Consider the following 14,032-nt stretch of genomic DNA (forward strand, 5'->3'; position numbering starts at 1 on the left):
AGAAGTGAATTAAAGCATTCTTGTTCTTCTGTAAGTAAACAGACACACAACAAAGCCCCAAAGAATAATTCAATTTCACTAACACCTGAACTTGCGGGGAAAAAAAAACAACACTACCTAATTTGTATTTTCATGGAGCTCATTAACTGGTCTGGTGTGTTGAAACGTTAACTGTTCCAGCCTACTTGGGACAGTGACTCTAAGATAGTGTGGACAGCTGTCTTATTCTGTATTTACCTGTGCCTGAAATAGGAAGTCTTCGATTGCTCAGAACTAACATGTTTTGGTCGTGTTTTCTTTCAGTATGGGTGTCGGGTCAAAGCAAGTCAAAACAATTATGAAAAAATGCTAAAAACTACCTCGAAGCAGTCAATTTTCCAACTTGTCTTGTGTAGCTCAAAATAAAATTGAATTGAATTGAATTTATTGTCACGTGTACAGAGGCACAGTGAAAAGCTCGGTCTTGCGAGCAATACAGGCAGATCACAGAGTTAAGTAGCACAGATAAGTAAATAATAGGTAAGTTGCAGCAAAAACAAAAATACAGGTACAGGTGAATGTTAAGAATTTGTGAGTCCTACTCGCAAAATAGAGGTCTACTTCGACCGGTCATAGAATCAAAAGATTCTAAGATAGAAAAACAGGAGTGGGCTAATTGGTCTTTCGAGCTTTCCCTGCCATTCGATAGGATGATGGCTGTTCTGACATCTCTCATATTCACTTTCCTGCCCTTTCCCTGAGTCCTTGATTCCCTGACTGATCAAGAATCAATCTGTCTCAATCTTATATACACACAAGGACTCTGCAGGTCTCTGTAGTAATGAGTTAATTACATCTATTTCCAAATGTGCCTTTTTTATTTGTGTTTAACTTTGGAAATTATATTGATGATGTAATAGAGCAATCCTGTCGAATCATTAAATGAAGGAAGTCATTCCGCCTGTAACTCGCATTGTGAATGCGTTGTAGACACCAGGGAACATTTATATCAAATAAAGTGAACCTTTGCAATGTGCATTCTTAACAAAAAAAGGTCTGATGACTTATCTTAATTAATGGTAGAAAGCACAGCCATACATGTAATAGGTGCTTTAATCTTCCTTATGATGTCAAATGATGTGCCTTTTAAGGTCACTGTACAAATTTTGACAAGTCCCTAAATGATCAAGCTCATCCTCACCCTCAACAACTTCTCTTTTAACTCCTTTCATTTTCTTCAGGTCAGAGGGGTAGCCAGGCATATCTGCATGGACCCCAGTTATGCTTGTCTCTACGTGGGGTACGTTGAACATGCCTTGTTCCAGTCCTATTCCAACCCCACCCACAACTCTTTCTCCAATATATCAATGATATCATCAGTGCTGCTTCCTTCTCTTGTCTGAATTGTAAAAGTTAATCAATTTAACTTCTAATTTCAATCCCGCCCTGACTTACATCTGGTTTATCTCTGACTCCTCCCTTCCCTTCCTTGACATTTCTATTTCTATTTTTGGGAATAGACTGGCCACTAATATCCACTATAAACCCACCAACTCCCACAGCTACTGGAACTATACATCCTCATACCCTACTTCCTGGGAATACTCTATTCCATTCTCTCAGTTTCTCCATCTCTGTTGCATATGTTCCCTTGAGGCCAACTTCAACAAGGGAAATGTCCACCTTATTTAACTCAAAATGGAGAGTTTAACATAATTCACACTTCTGTTTCAGCCTCAGATATTGATACAGGTGAGATTCAGAGAACGAATACAAGCCCAAGTTCTAATCCTTATATGTCTCATTCATGCAGATAAGGTGGAGTGTGTTTTAGAAAAATACACTACAAACAACTGAAGCATCACTTCCTCATTTCTACCTTCCACTTCCTTTGAGAGAAAGGATAATATTCTATGTGCCTTTTTGTGCTTGTGCGGAAGAGTTTCGTAAATACCCATATCCATTTGCTCCTCCACAGTCCCAAAGTTGCAATCCACTGGAGATAACAGAGGTCTCCAGAATGCCAATGAGAGATCCACATTACCTCTTATGGGGAGTCTTATTATATCATACCCCAGTCGGGCATTTAACAGGCCAAAACTGGGCCTTCCCCTGTCTGCTAAGATCCTTCTCTCCATGAGTTGTCGTCCTTTGATAGGCCAGCAGCTCTGTGCACATTAAAGCTGCTGGGAGGTCTTGGCTTCTGCTTGTAAATACACCCCCCAGTGCTAAGGAGTGTCACTGCATCCCAGGCTGGAGGTGAGGGTTGGTGGAAGGAGGAACCACTAGACCAGTGTCAAGGGGGAAGGGATTGGGGTGGAGGTGAGAAAAGAAAAGATAGTAATGCAGGGGCTTGGCGCTTGGGAGGACCTCCCCTTCCGAATGCTTGGTTCCTCTCAATTGGATAACGATCACCTGGGAACAAAGGGCACCCCAGGGAGCCTGCAACAAACAGCATTCACTTCCCCAGGGCCCTGCCTGATGACTCTCTTTCCCACTACCATGTTGTTACTTGTAGGGGTAAGGTGGAGTCCTTAAGTGACTATGAATCAACTATTTGGGGTCCTCAATTAACAGTGGTATGGCAAGGCAGAAGAGAGCGGATAGCTCATTTAAAAAAGCCTCTTAGATGTCAGGATCTTTACCCAACCGGGATTCCAGCCGTAGGAATCTGGAATGCACTGTCTGGGATAATGACAGAGAAACCTTACAGCCTTTAGAACATAGAATAGATCCTTGCAGGACTGGAGTTGGTACTGCCATAGAAAATGGACATGGTTTGACAGTCTTTCACACCAAGGGATTGGTCAGAGCGAGGGTAAGCTCAGCCTTTCTGAATCAGGCGTGATCAGAACCTCCTGCCAGGAATGCGGAGCTCTTTTTTAACACCACAAAAATTGTGGAGTCGCAACTTGATCGTAATTGTCACTCCTCGGAAACTCCAACCCACTAAACCGAGTGCAAAGAACGAAAAACATGGGGGCACCCAGCAATAGGATTTATTTTCCAAGACACCAGCAATTGTTATGAATGACCTTATGTGCAAGTGGAGGAGACCACCAAATCTTGATCTGATGGATTCTCGAGAAGGGTGATTAGGATGTGCACTCCTTCCTCACCATTGTTAAAACAACAATTTTAATTGAAGAGTAGACGGAAAGATGAGCAAACGAGGATTTTCTTCCCTGTCCCATTCAGTCCTTCAGTCCTACCCCTCCTTCCTGGGTCCCACACATATCCTTTGGGGTTAGGTACAGCAAGGCAGCAATGGAGAGTGTTGCGTGGAGACTGCAGCAAAGCTTTTGCCCAAAACTTAAATTCTCCTGCTCCTCGGATGCTGCCTGACTTGCTGTGCTTTTCCAGCACCACTCTCAACTCGAATCTCCAGCATCTGCAATCATCACTTTCGCCTAGGCCTGTGATTAGCAATCCCCCTTTACACACGTAAACAGGACTCTTCATTCCAAAGACCCATCAAAGTCTTCAAAACGAAAAGTACAAAGAAATGTGGATGCTGAAAATCAGAAATTGTTGGTCAGGGAAAATGCAACCCCAAAATTTACAAGGAATTTTGTCATTGTGGTAGCACAAGAAATCTGAAATGAATGAGATAATTGTAATTTTGTTGATGTATCATTTCAAGATTTTACTTGGATTAAAAGAGCTCACTGACTTTTTTTTTGCATTTTAATTTAAATACTTTATCTCTCTTGAGGACAGTGACTGTCACACTTGCAGGCCAACACAATGGTTTGATAACATTTTAAATTACAATCAAAGTCATTCCTACTTGGTTTGATAATAGTCCTCAGTGACGGCAGAGCTGTGTGACACTGCTGTGTACATCATTGAGCGTTTAGCCAATATCCTCTGCAAGCTTCTCAGCGCTGAGACACTGAAACCAGCGAAATTGTGTGAAGCCATCTGGAAGAGAAATCTTGCACTTCCCCAGTGCCTTGACATGAAAGAATCTTAAGTGTTTTCGATGCTGGGCATTTATTGCAAATCCTGTGTATTTATATCTCTGTTGTTGTTAGTTTCAACTCAGTTGGTGGTACTCTTGCCTGTGAGTCCAAAGGTTGTGGCTTTTATTCCCACTCCAGGGACTGGAACACTCTAACACTAAGCAAGAAAACTTGGAGATACCTTGAAAAGTTTCCAAATTACAGAGCAGGTGGTGTTGTATATCTTAAAATGCATAAAGGTGGAGAAACCCCCAGGATCTGATCAGGTGTATCCCAGAACTTAGTGAGAAGCTTTGGAAATGATTGCTGGGTCCCCTGCTGAAATATTTGTGTCAGCGATAGCTACAGGTGAGGTCATGCATGACGGGAGGTTGGCTAATATAGTGACAATATTTAAGAAAGGTGGTAAGGAAAAGCCAGCGAACTATAGAACAGTGAGCCTGATGTCAGTGGTGGGTAAGTTGTTGGAGGGGATTCTGAGAGACATGATTTACATATATTTGGAAAGGCAAGGATGGATGAGGTATAGTCAATACAGCTTTCTGTGTGGTAAATTGTGTCCCACTAACTTGGTTAAGTTTTTTAAAGAAGAGACAAAGAAGGCAGAGTAGTGGACATTGTATGGAGTTCAACAAGTCAAATTGCATGGTTAATAAGGTTAGATAACATGGACTCCAGGGATTTGGATACAAATTTGACTTGAAGATAAGAAACAGATAGTGTGATTGAGAGTTGGTTGACGGACTGGAGGCCTATGACCCGAGGTGTGGCACAAGGATCGGTGCTGTTTGTCATTTATATAAATTGGTTGGATGTGAATATAGGAGGTATAGTTAGTGAGTTTGCAGATAACACCAAAGTTGGTGGTGTAGTGGACAGTGAAAACAATTACTTCAGAATACAATGGGAGCTTGGTCAGATGGGCCAATGGGCTGAGGAGTAGCAGATGGATAAACATGAGGTGTTGCATTTTGGAAAGATAAATCAAGGCAGGACTTTGAATTGAATTGAATTTATTTGTCATGTGTACTGAGTCACAGTGAAAAGGTAGATCACAGAGTTAAATAGCACAGGTAAGTAAATAATAGGTAAGCAGCAGCAAAAACAAAAAAATAGGTACAGGCGAATGTTAAGAGTTTGTGAGCCCATTCAGTATCCTAACAACAGTAGGATAGAAACTGTTTCAAAACCGGCTGGTGCATGTGTTCAGGCTTCTGTATCTTCTCCCCAGTGGTAGAGGTTGTAGAAAAACATTACTAGGGTGGGATGGTTCTTTGAGAATGTTGGCAGCCTTTCCTTGACAGCGGGCCTGGTAGATGGATTCCATGGACGGAGGTTGGCACTTGTGATTGTCCAGGCTGAGTTCACCACTCTCTGTAACCGTCTCCGACCTTGAATGGTACAGATGCCATACCAGGTAGTGATACATCCAGACAGAATGCTCTTGATGATGCACCTATAAAAGTTGAAAATGTGTTGCTGGAAAAGCGCAGCAGGTCAGGCAGCATCCAAGGAGCAGGAGAATCGACGTTTCGGGCATGAGCCCTTCTTCAGGAATCATGCCTGAAACATCGATTCTCCTGCTCCTTGGATGCTGCCTGACCTGCTGCACTTTTCCAGCAACACATTTTCAGCTCTGATCTCCAGCATCTGCAGTCCTCACTTTCTCCACCTATAAAAGTTGACAAGGGTATTCACCATCATGCCAAATTTCCTCAGCTGCCTGAGGAAGAAGAGACGTTATTGGGTCTTTGTAACTAGTGCATCTACATGAAGATCCCAAGAAAGCTTGTTGTGGATGACCACTCCCAGGAGCTTGACACTCTCCACTCGTTCCACCTCTGTGCTGTTAGTGTGCAGGGGGGCATGAGTAGCATCCCGCCGAAAGTCAATAATGAATTCCTTGGTTTTGCTGGCATTGAGAGCTAGGTTGTTCTCAGTGCACCATTTTTCTAGGTCTTCCACCTCCCATCTGTAGTCTGTTTCGTCAACATCTGAGATTCGACCGATTATAGTGGTGTCATCAGCGAACTTGTAAGTAGCATTAGTTTGGTATTTGGCACCGCAGTCATGGGTATACAGTGAGTACAGTGGGAAGCTGAGTACGCACCCCTTGGGGGGGGGGGGGGGGGGGGCGGGTCCAGTTTTGAGTGTTAATGAGGATGGAATATTGTCCCCAATCTTCACTGATAGTGGCCTGTGGGTCAGGAAACTGAGGATTCAGTTGCAGAGAGTGGGGCTTAGTCCAAGATCACTAAGTTTAGTAATCAGTCTCGAGGGGATAATAGTGTTGAAGGCTGAACTGTAGTCAATGAGTAGGATTCTTACATAGCTGTTCTTGATGTCAAGATGTTCTAGGGAGGAGTGAAGGGCAAGTGATATGGCATATGACGTTGATCTGTTGGTCCAATAGGCAAATTGGTGTGGATCAAGAGTAGTGGGGAGACTGGAGTTGATTAATGACATGACCAACCTTTCAAAGCATTTCATGACCACCGAAGTTAGGGCCACTGGGCGGTAGTCATCGAGACATACTGCATGAGTCTTCTTAGGCACAGGGCTGATGTTGGCCCTCTTGAAACAGGCAGGGACAGTGGTCTGCTGCAGGGAGAAGTTGAAGGTGTCCAAGAAGACCTCTGCCAGTTGATCTGCCCTTGTTCTGAGTGCACAGCCTGGTACTCCGTCTGGTCTCATCGCTTTCCTTGGATTCACATGAAGGAAAACTGATCTGACCTCTGATGCAGTGACTGTTGGGATTGGTTCATTAGGACTTGTAGGGTTACCTCTCCACTGAAATTCTGCTCAAAGCGAGCATAGAAGGTTTTGAGATGATCTGGGAGGGATGTGTCATCGTCTGCTATCTTGCACTGTTTCTATTTAGCACCTGCGATGTCATTCAGTCCTTGCCATAGTCGCCGGGTATCTGTCTGGGTCTCTAGTTTGAATTGGTATTGGTCCTTGGCTGCCTTAATTGCTCTGCAAAAGTCATACTTGGATTCTGTATATTTGAGTGGGTCTCCTGATCTGAAGACTTCACACCTGGTTTTTAGCAGGTTCTGTACTTCCTGATTTATCCAGGGTTTCCTGTTGGGGAACACCTGGATTGACTTCCTCGGTATACAGTCCTCCACACACTTGCTGATAAAGTCTGTGACGGTGGTGGCATACTCGTGCAAGGTACCTGCGGCCTGTTTGAACATGGCCCAATCAGCCGATTCCAGACAGCACTGGAGTTGATCCTCTGCCTCCTCTGACCAGCATTTGACCTGTATCTGCGAGGGGGGTGTCCTGCATGAGCTTTTGCCTGTAAGCCAGTAGAAGAAGCCCGGCATCATGGTCAGAGTTCCCAAAATGAGTGCGGGCGATGGAGCGGTAGGCATCCTTCACAGTGGTGTTGCAGTGGTCTAAAATGTTCGGGCACCTGGTGGGGCACTTAATGTTCTGGTGGTACTTGGGCAACATCTTCCTTAGATTGGCATGATTGAAGTCGCCCGTTACAATCAACAGGGCCTTGGGGTGTTCTGTTTCCATGGTGTTAGTGGTGGGCTAGCACATTCAGAGCTTCCTCAACCTTTGCTTGGTGCGGTATGTACATAGAGGTTAGTATAGCAGTGGTAAATTCCTGTGGTAGATAGAAGGGGCGGCATTTGATGGTGAGGAGTTCAAGGTTTGGGGAGCAATGGCTGCCCAGGGTTGCAACATCCGTGCACCACAAGTTGTTGTTAAAAAGCAAACCCCTCCACCCTTTGTCTTACCCAAGAATGCTGTACGATCCATATGATGGATAGAAAACCCACCAGCCTGAAGTGCACAGTCGGGAATGGATGGGTTGAGCCAGCTTTCTGTGAGGCAGAGTGCACAACAGTCACACAGTTCATGCTGGAAGCTGAGCCATGAACTGAGTTAATCCATCTTGTTTTCCAGAGATTGTACAGTAGCTAGGAGTATGCTAGGAAGGATGGTCTTCAAACCGTGTATACACTGAGAATATACACTTAATGGTCATGTCCTAGGGAGTATTGCTGAACAGAGACCTTAGGTTGTAGGTTTATAGTTCATTGAAGGGAGTGTCGCGGGTATTCAGGGACAGTGAAGAAGGTGTTTGGTATGTTTGCCTTTATTGGTCAATGTCGGAGTTGGATGGTCAGGCAATTTTTGGAATAATGCTTTCAATTCTGGTCTCCTAGAATGTGTAAATGTTGTTAAACTTGAAATGGTTCAGAAAAGATTTACAAAGATGTTTCCATGTTTGGAGACTTTTAACTGTAGGGAGAAGCTGAATAGGCTGGGGCTATTTTCCCTGGAGCATCAGAGGCTGAGGGGTCACTTTGTAGAGATTATTAAAATCATGAGGTGCATGGATAGGGTGAATAGCCAAGGTCTTTTTCCCAGGGTAGCAGAGTCCAAAACTAGACAACATAGGTTTAAAGTGAGAGGGGAAAGATATAAAAGGGACCGAAGGGGCAAATGTTTCCCGCAGAGGGTGGTGCATTTATGGAATAAGCTGCCAGAGGAAGTGGAGGAGGCTGGTACAATTACAACATTTAAAAGGCATTTGGATGGGTATAAAAATAGGAAGGGTTTGTAGGGATGTGGGCCAAATGCTGGCAAATGGGACTAGATTAACTTAGTGTATCTAGTCAGCATGGATGAGTTGGACTGAAGGATTTGTTTCCATGCTGTACAGCTCTGTAACTCTATGACTCTAAATCAGAATCAACAGGCTACCTTGAGGCTAGACCGATCGTCAGAGTATGTGGGAAGTGGGCAGGGGGCTGCGGCATGTTGCATGTTGGAAAATGGTGTGCTGCCATGCTTTGAGGTGAGAACCCCAAGAACACACACATTCAGCCTTCAGAATCCAAAACTGGAAGGAACTGCCTTTGCTCTGATGCTCCCTCTGCTGGCACTAAGTGAGATGCAGAACAGCATTTTTCATCTCCCTCTTCAGACATATGATGACACACCGGTGGAACAGTGGGACTTGGACCTGGGTTTTTTGGCCCAGAGGTAGGGACGTTACATAAGAGACCCCCCCCCCCAACAGTAGCAGGATGTTGTTCAGGTGGTCATTTTGCTCACTCCAGATTTTGCCCATATCACATTTTGGTGGTGGTTGTGAAACAAAGATGACCTAAGCTATAAAGAAAATAAGCCCATCTGTTTGCATTTCACAGTTTGCAGTGTATTCTTGTCACCAAATCAAAGGAAAAATCACAAAATATACTTCACATAGCTATAGGGCAAATCCTCCAAGTATGTTGGGTATGTAGGGTAATGAAATGTCTGGAAATGAACCTTCCAGCTCAGCGAGTAAACCTACATCCAAAACCTCAACCTGAGCTACAAATCTTCTCAAAATTTGCTATGTTGGCACTCGTTAAACCAAGGCAGCCTCTCTGGCTGGCCATTTTGGTGGGATGGAAGACGGCCACAAACACAATTGTTTTCTTTACTGTGAAGTAGCTGGAAGCAGGTGGGGCGCCCAAAGCCTCGCTTCACAGCTGTGTGCAAGTGTGACATATAGCCCCACTGCATCTATTCGCGCAACTGGAGATACTGGCTGGTAACAGAGGACAATAGATACAATCCAGAGGATTACTGTGCTGCACAATTGCGACAATGGCTTGGAGAGACAGGCTACCACTGAACGTAACAACCCGAAATGACATCTAAAACCACTCCTCATGTGGGACTTATGACAGAACCTGTCTCTCTCAGATTGACCTCTCTTGCCATCAGGATTAGAATGCATCACGTGATCTCCACCATCCCATTCAAATTGATTTTTATTATGCCCAGCACCTTAGGCAGACAGAAGAATGTTGACAATGGTGACAGTTGTGCTGGTGGCCTCTGATCTCCTGCTGTGCTAATGACAGTTTCCTGATCTACCTCTGCAGTCTTTCTTTCTCTGTTGCTTTGAGAGACATTGAATGCGTTTAGAATTCCATGGCAGGCTTCACTGATTTTTATTTCCGTGACAGTTGTCCAATATTTGATGCATACCTAATTGCCCAAGCTTTGGGTAAGGGGCAGGAGAATGGGAATGTGGAACCTAATCACATGATTTCTTAGAATGAAAAGAGAACTGAAGAAAGTTGGAAATTTGGGTTTTATGCTATGGAGAAAATGAGGGTGAGGAAGAAAGTGGAACAGAGGGGAACATCAGGGGAAGATTAGAGGGTGAGGCAGATTAAAGATCAAAGACATTGAAGACAAAGGGAGTTGCTGTATTTGTTTCTCTTTAATTCACTCATGGGACATTGGCGTGGTTGGCTGGACCAGAATTCATTGGCGTCCCTACTTGCCCTTGAGAACATGATGGTGACCTACGTTCTTGAACTGCGTCAGAAGTCACATGACATCAGGTCATAGTCCAACAGGTTTATTTGAAATTACAAGCTTTTGGAGCACTGCTCCTTCATCAGGTGAAGTGTTCTTGATTCTTGATTTCTTGAACGGTTGCAGTCCACGTGCTGTAGGTTGACCCACAATGCCATTAGGGAAGAAATTCCAGGATTTTGAGTGAAAGGGCATTGGCCTAGAGTGGGTATGAAGAGCAAAGTAAAAGGTTAGCTCTGAATGAAAGCAAAAGCATGGAAACAAGATGCAGAGGAAACAGAAAAAATTATGAAAATGGAGGAGCGTTCTATGTCAGATGTTGTTGAATTCAGTGTTGAGTCCAGAAGGTTGTAAAGAGCCTGCAGTTTTATCAAAGGGGCTTAATTTTGTCCAGCAGACGTTTTTTTTCTGATTTGAGATCTCTAGTATTAACAGTATTTAGCTTGTTTATAAATAGTTTCCTCTCTCCTGTAAACTGTTATGATTTTTCACTTACAGAAATGTCAATACTTTCAAAGCAAAACACTTTATTAAATTATCACCTGAATTTCCACTGAGTAAACTTTCTGATTTTCTTACCATTTCAGTATACACCTGTACAGAGTTCCACCTTGCTGACTCCTCTCTTTCCTCCTGCACCTCACTATAGTGCCAAATTTCACACTGTCTTCCATCTCATTTAATCTTTGGTTATTCATTTTCTTAAACTCCTGTGGTTGCAAGCATACCTTGATTCCACTGGGCTTTACTTGATCAAATTAATTAGTGTTCCTTCTTCTCCCGGCTGTCAAATGTTTTCTCATTACCTCAGCAAAAGTACAAGTGTTGTCAACCTGAATGTACAAGTGATTGAGAAACCTAAAGCAGTCTGTTTTAATTTATCTTTTTATACAATCTCATGCTGCTAAGCTAGTGTTTTCATGACCTGAAGGGGGAAAGAAAAGAGATAAGAATTATGGCCTGTCATTCAACTCCATCAAAGTTTAAAAGATTAAGAGGGAGCAGCTGTAACAGAAAGCAGTGTTGAGAAGTATGGAGTTTGTCTTTGAAGAGCCAAAACATTGCAAGGACAAGAGAATGGCTGAACAAAATGGGGACTTGTGAACGATGTGTTGCAAAAGATGAGGGAAGGGTTGCATTTCTACAGTGCCTTTTGTGACATCAGAACATCACAACAAAACATCTTCCCACCCACTGAAGCATAGTCATTGTTGGAATGTAAAAACTGCAACAGCCAATTGGTGCATAGAAATCCCACAAAAATGTGATGATGGCCAGATAATTTTTTTCAAAGAGTATTTTTTCGAAAGATAAATATTGGCCATGACTTTGGTGGAAATGTCCAGAACTTTATGCATCACCAATGTGGCAGGGAGGCAATGGCTCTATTATCACTAAACTATTAATCCAGTGATCGTGGCAATTTTCCAAAGATTGAATATGAACGTCAACAATGGTGGAATTTAAATTTAGTCTAAAGAGTCTAATGAATGAAAACATTGTCAATTGATGGGAAAATCTATCTAGCTCACTCATGTCCTGTAGGAAAAGAAACTGCTGTCATCACTTGGTCTGGCTTTCATGTGACTTCAGATACATAGCAATTTGGTTGACCTTTAACTGTCTTCTGGGTAATTAAGGATGATGAATAAATCCTGGGCTCAGTTGGTGATGCTCTCATCTAAAGAATGAATAAAAGAAAGTAGGAGATTCAAGATTTTGCACCAGGCAGCAGAGTAATAAGGACAATGGCTGGGTAGAGTTTGACCTGCATCATCAGCTTAGTGCAAAACTAATAGCTGACTCTTGTGGTCGATCTCAGGATTCAATGACAGCCCAAAATCTGAAACAGCAATGTCTTTCATCATGCCAGGTTCAATGCTACAAAGAACATCCTACAAATAATTCACTTCAGGTGGGCAGATTATATCAAGATTGCAAATATGGGCCAAATGCTGGCAAATGGGACAGATCTTCAGTTATTTCACAGCAAACCACGTCATGGTGGACAGGAGAAATAAAGAACAAGAGATACTAAGAAACCCTAAAACTGTTCCTTAAAAACCTCTGGTGTAAAGATAGTCTCCCCTGAGGAAATTCTCCTTCCAACCAGCCCAGATGGAGGCAAGCACTAGAGTTTGGTTTAACATGATTTAAGGACCATTGATATTGCCAAACTGGCAATGTCGGTGGAGTAGTTTAGAATAATGCTACAGGTTGCAGGGGACCATGGATAAACTGCAGAATTGGACTGAGACATGACAAATGGAGTTCAATGCAGCTAAATGTGAGGTAATGCACTTTGGGAAGATTAACAGGAAGGCAGAGTATTGGGTCAATGGAAAAAAATGTTGGTAGTGTGGATGTGCAGAGGGATCTTGGAGTCCATGTACATAGATCCCTGAAAGTTGCCACCCAGGTGTATAGTGCTGTTAAGAAGGTATACGGTGTGTTAGGTTTCATTGGTAGAGGGATTGAGTTCCGGAGCCGCAATTTCATGGTGCAACTATACAAAATGCTAGTGCAGCCATACTTGGAATATTGTGTACAGGTCTGGTTACCATATTTTGGGAAGGATGTGGAAGCATTGGAAAAGGAGCAGAGGAGATTTACCAGGATGTTGCCTGACATGGAGTGAAGGTCTTATGAGGAAAGGCTGAGAGACTTGGGTCTGTTCTCATTGGAAAGAAGAAGGCTAAGAGGGGATTTGACAGAGACATACAAGATGATCAAAGGATTAGATAGGGTAGACAGTAAAAGTCTTTTTCCTAGGATGATGATGTTAGCTTGTACGAGAGGGCATAACTACAAATTGAGAGTTGATAGATTTAAGACAGATGTCAGAGGCAGGTTCTTTACTCAGAGAGTGGTAAGGGCGTGGAATGCCCTGCCTGCCAATGTAGTCAACTCAGCCACATTAGGGAGATTTAAACAATCCTTGGATAAGCACATGGATGATGATGGGATAGTGTAGGGGGATGAGCTGAGAATAGTTCACAGGTCAGCACAACATGGAGGGCTGAAGGGCCTGTTCTGCGCTGTATTGTTCTATGTTCTATGTTCTATGTCTGACATGTCTGGTGAACACCAGAGGTGGTGGAGCTACAGAAGTGCGATAGAACCAACAATGGCGACATGAGCTATCAATTCTGCGGCTGTCCAGTGCCATTCTTATATAAGTGGGTGGCACGGTGGCACAGTGGTTAGCACTGCTGCCTCACAGCGCCAGAGACCCGGGTTCAATTCCCACCTCAGGCGACTGACTGTGTGGAGTTTGCATGTTCTCCCCGTGTCTGCGTGGGTTTCTTCCGGGTGCTCCGGTTTCCTCCCACAGTCCAAAGGTGTGCAGGTTAGGTGAATTGGCCATGCTAAATTGCCCATAGTGTTAGGTAAGGGGTAAATGTAGGTTAGGTGAATTGGCCATGCTAAATTGCCAGTAGTGTTAGGTAAGGGGTAAATGTAGGGGTATGGGTGGGTTGTGCTTCGGCGGGTCGGTGTGGACTTGTTGGGCTGAAGGGCCTGTTTCCACACTGTAATCTAATCTAATCTAATCTAATCTAATCTAACCCTCTTCAGTCACTAGGAGATTGCACATGAGACTGTCAAAACACTTGCAGTTAGAGAATTCCTACAATAAAGACACTTAGATACATACATAAATAGGAAAGGTTTGGAGGGATATGGACTGGGAGCAGGCAGATGAGACTTGTTTAATTTGGGATTATGTTCAGCACGGACTGGTT

General features: G+C 43.5%; 1 protein-coding gene across 3 annotated transcripts in view; it reads left to right on the plus strand.

Annotated features, from left to right (window-relative positions):
• Positions 1-14,032, plus strand: part of LOC122551780 (contactin-associated protein-like 5) — a 1,290,980-nt gene that overhangs the window by 509,560 nt on the left and 767,388 nt on the right. The gene's annotated exons all lie outside the window — the stretch shown is intronic.

The sequence above is a fragment of the Chiloscyllium plagiosum genome, unplaced genomic scaffold (assembly GCF_037043375.1).
Source record: "Chiloscyllium plagiosum isolate Xiang-an unplaced genomic scaffold, Cpla_swu_hap1 HiC_scaffold_7, whole genome shotgun sequence".
NCBI classification, from domain to species: Eukaryota; Metazoa; Chordata; class Chondrichthyes; order Orectolobiformes; family Hemiscylliidae; genus Chiloscyllium; species Chiloscyllium plagiosum.